The sequence below is a fragment of the Pagrus pagrus genome (genome assembly GCF_965226575.1).
Source record: "Pagrus pagrus genome assembly, chromosome: 4".
NCBI classification, from domain to species: domain Eukaryota; kingdom Metazoa; phylum Chordata; class Actinopteri; order Spariformes; family Sparidae; genus Pagrus; species Pagrus pagrus.
The window spans coordinates 12837124-12845893 of record NC_140188.1 but is presented as its reverse complement, the minus strand read 5'-3'; positions in this window follow the sequence as shown (position 1 = coordinate 12845893).

The window sequence follows — 8770 nt, the reverse complement described above, 5'->3', positions numbered from 1 at the left end:
GCGATGGTTCTGCGGTCGCAAAACGGCAATTTGCTGTTTCTCAAGGTGCAGAGCTCTGAATGTGTCTCTCAGGCTCCCCACGGGTTATTTGTCTATTTTCAGAGAACTGTAGGCGGTAAAGAGCAAGTATTCAAGCCAGGACACGATGGAGATGTAAGAATGTAACAGCTGCAGTGACAGAGAAGTACATGCACGGGGAGAGCACAATGAGCAGTTTGAGTGGATTTATAGTGTAAAGGTAGACTCTGTGTAAAAATATACAAACAGCAAACAATGCCGAAGGCCATTCTTGTATCTTACCGTTAAAAAGAAGACAAAACTGTAAGCCTGTATTGGTTTGTTTTTTTTATCACCTCCATGTGTCAATGACCTTTCTAATTTCAGGGGAACTGCTTATAAACATGATTTAAATTCTCACCTCGTGTCATTTGCACAGATTTCACAGTTGGACCATTTGTGTTTATTCGTCCCAAACAGCCATGTATTGATGGCATGTTAGCTGTTAGCTAGTCTTACATAGTCAGACCTATTTCCACTGTGCCGTGCTAATGCTGGAGAAAGGTCTGGCTGCCCCAAGCCCTGAGAAAAACAGCGGCAGGCTTTGAACCCAATCTTCGTAGTGGCCGAACCATGTAATTACAACGTCACATAATGCGCTGGGGTCTAAAAACACTTTTCCCCGTAAGCTTACATTGTGAAAGAGGCATGGGTTGCACCAATTATCATTCTGCTATGGGGAGGGGGTACATGCTCTGGCTTCTTTGTATTTCTTTAAACCAATCACAATCCAGGATACAGCAGCAAAATAGCGAAAAATAGTGTCAGGGGAACATGTTATTCACATGGAGAGATGAGCCCTGGGATTAAAATGGCTAACCCCTGCAAAAGAAAAAGTTACAACAGCTAACTTGTTTGGATTCATACTGTTAGCAGCCAGGGTTAGGGTAACTTGCCAGGGTTAGGGTAACTTTTCAGCATGCAGGTAGCAAGTTCGGAGGTTGTTGTCGATGTTGACGGGGATGTAGCGCGGCCAATGGCAGGCTTATAACCACAACCTGTATTGTAGGAGTCAGACTAGCTGTTAGCTAGCCTGCAAACTTGCAAGAAAATTACTGTTATTTTACTCATCTCCTTTTGTCTGTATGCTTTTGAAGCAAAGTCATTTATCTCCAGGATGGATGCAAATTTTTGTTGAAACATTTTCAACACGCTCCTCACAGGTCTGACTCCCAACAGGCACTGAGACCTCTTTGGGTTTTAACTGACGTCAAACAGAGGTAAGATCACATTTGTTCGAGCGAGGCTGTAGAATGAGAAACCATTCTTTATGGTTTATTATATTCATTTCATTATTTTGTCACTTTATCCAAATGTGTAAGCCCAGGGACAAATTTAAAATATATTCTACATATTGGGTTGAAATAAGGTTAGAAGAAAATAGCAAGGTCGATTTTGCAGTTACTATCACAATTTTACACATGCAACTCCGGGGTGTGTAGGATCCCAAACAACAGGGAAGTAAAGTCAACAAAAGACATGAGTTAATAGAAAAATGAGGAGAAAGTAGCGACCATTTATCACAAACATACAGTAGGTGTTTTGATGTAAAAACACCCAGACTCAGCTGTGCATTCCTGTGAAGTGAATTCATTCCCCATGCCTCCTGGGGCACACACACCAACACAATTACTCACACACACACACATTCTCTCTCTCTCTCTCTCTCTCTCTCTTTCTCTCTCTCCCACACACACTCACTCACACACTGTGGAGTATTGTGGCTGTGTCTGAGCCTGCAGTTGATAAGATAGTGTTGGGTTGCACAGCTTGCAGGCAGATACTATTGTGACCGTTGACAGGAAGCTGAAACAGGGTGGGATGGTGCGGCTCCAGATCTACATGCCTGTTTGTGTCCGTGTGTGTGCGCTGCTTGTTTGAACGTTTGCCCTCTCCCCTCCTGTCAAACGCCAGCCAAACGGTTTTCCCCAAATTCACTGTTTTGCCTCAATGAATGCTCCTTCTCACTCGTGGACTGAGTGGCCTCTTGTGCTCCGTGTGAATGAGTGTCTCTGCCCCAAAAAAGAGGGTAAAGAAAGAGGAGCCATACTGTAGGTCAGTCTGCATTCTGCCATTTGGCCACCAGACGGGACAGTGGGGCGACTGTACTAGCTGGCACTATTGTATTCTGCTGAATGAAGGCCCTGTCGCAGACCCACAAACACACTGACCCAGCTCTGTTTTCTGTCCAAGTCACTGGGTTCAAGTGCTGTGTTGTGTATTATTAATGATATAGGCACGTGGTTTTCACATATTTCACTTGTAAACTGGAAGAACTCACATGTGAAAACAAAAACTTCACTCCTTCTATTACGTGTGAAATATTTGAGAAGGTGTTTCACTGTTGTACAGTTATTGTTGAAACTGTTTCAGAGGTGTTGATTCAACCTAATGTTCATTTTGGAGGCAGTTTTTTGTGTGTACTATAATTACTCTCAATAATACAAATGGGTCAGCTAGGTGTAGGCCAGATTATGAAGGTAGCTCCAATAGGGGGCAGTATAACACGACAGCTGCTGCACTTCGCTAGGTAATCTTGGTTGTAGCTAGCTACCGTTAGCTAATTACCTCACAGGGGGGAGTCACCATGTAGGATGGGGCCCAGCTCAGCCTGACATGAGAGTGAACATGCCTGGACACCAAACTGGGACTGGAACTGAACCAACTGTGGTCAGTTTAACAGCAGGGGGCACAGTATAGAGATGATTTACAGCAGCATTTTATTATTTAGATATGAATCAATAAAATGACATCAATACACTTTACTCATAGGTGGAGAGATTGATAAGAAGATTGATATACCACTCTTAAATGTGTCCGTCCGTTTAACATGAAGCTTCAGCCAGTAGCGAGTGAGCTTAGCTTAGCATAAAGACTAATGGGGAAACAGCTAGCCTGGCTCTGTACAAAGGTACAAAAATTCACATACCAGCACCTCAAAAGCTGTGCATACCCTGTTCGATTTTAGAAATGTTGTTGTTAATTCCAACTCATACTGTACGGGTAAATTGTCTGTGATGTGAAGCCAAAGCTCACAATTACTGTGCTCACACTGTACGGTCCGATCATCAAGCCACGACCTGGGAGCTCACATTGTACGTGTAAAAATGGCCCATCAGCCCTTGCAGACCATCCTGGCTATTGACAATTGTCAATAAAGATCACTTTGAAAGCTCCAAGGCAGGTATGAGCAACAATGCTAACAAGCCAGAAGCTCGCTTTCTTGATAATCTGTGCAATCCTGCCTGCCCAAACCTCTAAAATATCAGTCAATCAATAATCTTGTCAAAAAAACGGCTAAAATTGTACAGTCTAGACTAGCGACCATTTATGCTAGTTAGCTCAATTAGCCCTGCAGCTAGCGGTTCAGACTGGGAGCATGGGGATTAGGTGAGTGTTAGTGTTTACACCGCTAGCACTGGAGCTTTAGACTTGGACGGGCTGGGGCAATGCTGGTTAGCATGCTAACATTAGTTGATATCTTTGCAACACAATACATAGATATCAAAATGTCAAAAATGCTATTTTTTCACATTCTGATGGTAATTTTAGCATATTCTTGAATGTTTTAAATGAAATTAAACTTCTTACATATTGCCTCTTTAATCTATATTAAAAAAAATGACAAATTCCAATTTGTTTTGGTGCATTAGTGTGCTGCAGTGTTGTATATCGCAGAGACAGAACGTCAGCATCTGTTATTATATTGTCCTTCCAATAGGGGACATGCAGTCAGAAAACGCTTCCATGTTGTATGTTGCTCAAGAGGGGATGGACAAATTGTTTTGCATCGTTACAGGAGGTTTCTCAAATAACCGCTTGTATAGTAAGCCTATACGATGTCAGACTGAGGGAAAGCTGTGGGAAATATCCCCACAGGATAAAAGATCAGGTGTTGCTCCAAATATCCCATTGAATAGCCACTGAATTTATTGCAAAACATCAGACCGCAATTATTATGACTCCCAGTTACACTGAGAAAATGAGCCTCACCTATGAGTCACTAACCAAATTCAGACAAACCAAGTGGGAGACATTAGATCTGGTGCGTTTGTCGACAACTATAAGCTTCCAAGTCTTTCTCTTCAAGTGCAAACCTGAAACACTGAGTACTGACTACATTTAATCCATTACTACCTGCATTCCAGGCAAAATGCACCCTTCGACCTGTTTTACATGCGGCTTTCTAATTCAGTTTCAGGTGTGAAAGGGTGTCGTGGTGAAGTGCTCCATTAGTCTGTGGGGGGTCACTGTCAAACAGCTCGTCTGGGAGAGGAGGCTCTCTTCCACTGTGCCATCCTCACGGAGAGGCAGATAAAGGAGAGGTTAGCTGAGTGTGGAGAGATGACTCACAGTGTGTAGGTGCAGGAAAAATAGATTAGAGTTCTCTGGACCCTCAGGCTTTTTATTGTATCTAGTATTGCGAAAGAGTGAAAGACGGATACAAAAATAAAGATGAGAAAGACTTGCTCAGAGCAACGCTGCAGCTAAAAGCCATATCTATCTATCTATCTATCTATCTATCTATCTATCTATCTATCTATCTAGACTACATAGTTGTTCTCTTCATCCCTCCGTCTGTCGCTCTCCCGCTGTGTGGGAGTGTAAAGTGTCAGTCAGCGCAGCGTTTACATTGCGCTGAGATGAAGAGCAGGCATCTGCATTCTGGCAGCGCTCATGATATGACTGACATAAAATACATTTTGATGTCAGTTATATAAATAAATCAAGGTTATGTTGCTGTTGCTGTTGCTGTCAGACAAATAATGGTTGTATCAAAGGGCCACTCAACCAAGTTTAGGCGTCAAAGTCAATCTACAAGACGCGAGTACTACACAGGGGGTTCAGTTGAGGAGGAAAGAATGACTGTGCTGACATCACTGATGACTACATATCTCTAGGCTCGGAGGTTTGTTTATTTGGTCAAAAAGCCTACGATTCAAATTTATGGAAGAGGATTAGAGCTACTGTTCGAAAAACAAATTGAGTTATTTCTCAGAAATCCAACTTTTTTTCTCAGAATTTGGACTTTAACCTTCAAATTCTGAAAGTAAAGTCCAAATTAAATTCAAATAAAGACTTAAATTAAAGACTTTAAACTGACTTTTTTTCCTTCAGAATTCTGATTTAAATCAGAAAGTTGGAATTTTGAGGAAAAAAACAGCGACGCCATTGAGTTGTATATAAGTGACGAGTAAGTAATCATGATGTTTTGGCTTTCACTGCATCAATTAAAAGAAATCATTTAAATAAGTGCTGTACTTCTGTAAAGCTGATAAAGACATCCTGAATTTTACTACACAATAACATCTTTCATTGCCAGTTTCAATGCTGTAATCTTTCAAATGTCATGCCCCCAGTTAATAACACATGTTTTCCGTCAAATATTTCAAGTCTCAAGTCTCGTTGGAGATAACCCTGACGACATCTCTCAGATTACTTTCTCAGGCTTGACAAACTCCTCCAGAGCCACAGAGGACATCATACAGCTGTTTTTGTATTCCTACCTTTTGTTTGGAACAAGTAGTGGAAGAATCAAGTTAGCATGTAAGGTGATAGCGACCTTGGCAGAACAAACCAAGAGGAAAACACTATGACAAGGAAATAATGCTTCGGAAATTGAAAGCATCTGTGCTCGTAGCATATCGTGTTTACAAAGAGATTACTTGGTGATGCAGTGCAAAAACACTATAGCAAAATCACCTCTTGTTTGCTATAGTGTCATCTCGCATACCCTGAGGGTGAAATAGCTCTGGCTTGTATGTATTTCCTAAACCAATCACAGTTGTCTTGGGTGGTGCAAAGCCCAGGATGCAGCAATGGTGCCCTTGCAAAAGAGTCTAAGGGGAACTTGTGGGAACTCCACACAAAAAAGGTAGCAACTGCTAGCTTGCCCACATTCATACTGTTAGCGACCAGGTTAGGGTATCTAGCCATCTTCATTATGTACAATAGATTGCTAGCTCAGGGTTTGTTGTTGTTTCTTGTAGCGACTGGGGTTTTCAAAATGTTAACACGCAGATAAAGGAAGGGGAGGAGAATGCCTAACAAAATAGTCGGCCAGTGGCGACTTATACCACCCACAGTCCACATCCGGTGAGTCAGACTAGCTATAATTCACTATATTTTGATTCCACCATTTTTATTTTTGTGCACAAATTTCCCATGTAAGTTTTCCACACTCTATAATGGAACATACAATATACATGTACGATGACAGGGTCCATGACTTTTGTGCAAAGCACACAAACACATCTTTCTAGTCAAACACTGTCTGTGATTTCTGCCTCTCAGGGACTCAAAACACTGTTGAAAGCGCCCTTTAAAATGTCTATTTTATAATGTGTAAAACTAAATTTTAAAGCCATTTTCAGGGGCTCATATTCATGTATTGAGCAAAATCCTCTTTATCTGAGAACCTAAAGGGAGTGTTGGAGAGTCCTCGAGAGGCAGAAATATCTCACAGCTTTGCTAGTGTGACACTGAATCCATCAACGATGGTGCAAAAAATGGCCAAAAAAATCTCAATTAGGGTTTATAATGTAGGAAATAGCGAATGAGCGAACAAGGGAGTGATTTCAGGCAAAGCTCCGCTTTGACCGTGAAGTTGCAGAAACAAAATTCGGATCCTTTGGTCTACCGCTTTAATGGCTAAGACATGAGCTCACTTCTTTCACTGATGAGCTCATGCTGCAGTGTCTTTGCTCATTCATGATTGCTTCTTTACCTGAACCCCATTGTGCTGACTTAAAATTTCAACCATTCGCCCTCACCGATATCCCTTGATCGTTTTAGTCATGCTGCGGCACAAGGCGTAAACTCGTCAGTGATGTCAGTCCGTATACCCCGATGATATCACTGTGTTTGTGGGGGCAAGCCGTCTTAAATCATTTATTGTTCATGTGTTCAGCACCCTGCAGACTTTGATTATGTGACAATGACTTCATACCACTGCCTCGGTCTCAGAGCGTGCGCTGGGTCAATACATCCCGCAGGGCATTTCTAGAGAATCACGTTTGGAGAAGGACAGAGAACATTTCCGCCGCGCTGCTTTCATAATGTGTCACAAGTGCTGGGAAGCGTTGATGCGGTGGTGAGTGTCATGTCTCTCCTCCAGCTGTTGTTTGCTGTGCTTTTTTTTCTCTCACAAGGTTTATGTGACAAAACGTGTGCTTTTGCAACTTTGACCCAGGAAAACATCGACCCTCACAGAAAAAAAACCAAAACCTTATAATGACATCAACTTCAATGTAAAGAAAGAGAGAAAGCTTACAGGTCTGAGGAATGCAAGCCAGCCGTGTGGAGCACGACGTGAACAGATGAGAGAGAAAAGGGATGCTGCCAGATTTGTCAGCGTCAGACGTGGCATGTTAGGCAGAACTGTCATTCAGCGGTATTCCGGGCCGCTCAGGAACAGTGGATCCACGGCAAGCTGAGGAGTGTGGGAGGGAAGACTGACAAGAAACGGAGAGGAGGGATCTATTCAGAGAGCCTCAAAGTGTTGCGACTGAGTGACAGGACAGTGAGGTGTGTGAGATGGCTGTATATTCAAGTGATTTAGAAGGACGGTAGTGTTGAGCATGTTGTGTGCTCATGTCAGGCGGATGAGAGTTGTCAAACTGGATGATTTTCTTTTTTCCCTCTCGGTGTGAATGCGTGTGGAAGGAATGAAAAGAACAGGTTTTGCCTGTCTCTCAAAATATATTCACAGCTCCTTCAACTGCTGCCAGTGTGAATTCAGATCGGTCTAATGGGATCAGCATCGATAGACTTTCCAGTTCTTACCCCTACCCCTCGTAGTGCTCCCTTGCCCCTCAGAGCAGATTTAAAAGGGGTAGTGGTTGAAATCTTCTCCTGTGAAATGGGACAACCCTTCAACGTCCTCATACATCATCAGTTGTCATCAATGGTGTTTACGTAAACAGATTCAATGTGATTTCCAATATGACATCTTCAGCCGTACTGTGGCAATCCAGGTATTATCACAATGCCATTTGCCATTTATCTGATGGAGATAGAAAAGTATGGACGCTCATGATTCATTCACAATGTCTTAAGTCCACTGCTGGACTTGCAACGCCATCTTCTTCCATCGTTATGATGATATTGGTAACTTGCCCGTAAGTGTTTGTTTTGTCACTTTTTTCCTTGACTATATGCTTATACAATGGGTGAGTAGGCTACGTAGTCAGATGTTTTCTTTCTTTGTCTGTTTTATATGTGTTTATTTCCAACTTTGTTGCACAGGGTGTTTTATTTTGAAAATTGACCCGATGCTCTACGCCGTGCGTGTGCCTGTCTTCCCTTCCTGGCTCGACCTGCTCTGTACAGCCTGACATGGCTTCTATCCACTTCCATCAAAAATAGACTCTGCGTGAAATCTCCACGGAGCAGAGCGGAGAGAAGCTTCTGGGATGCTTCTGAAACACACCGTGGCACCACTGGGGAAAACCACAAACATTGTCTGGAATCCTTACGATGGAAAGCGACGCTGACATGTCCTTTGGAATATGGGTGTAACACTTCGCCTGACTCCTCTATCCCAACGAGAATTGTGATGGAGGGGTATGGCTAATTTGTAGGGGCAAGTAAGTGTATTGGGACAGGGCCTTAGACTAGCAACCTTGTCACCAAGCAAAAGAGACAGACAGAAGGAAAAAGAGAAATATGGAAAAGGGAGAAAACATGCTATGGAGATGGCTGAGGAAACTGG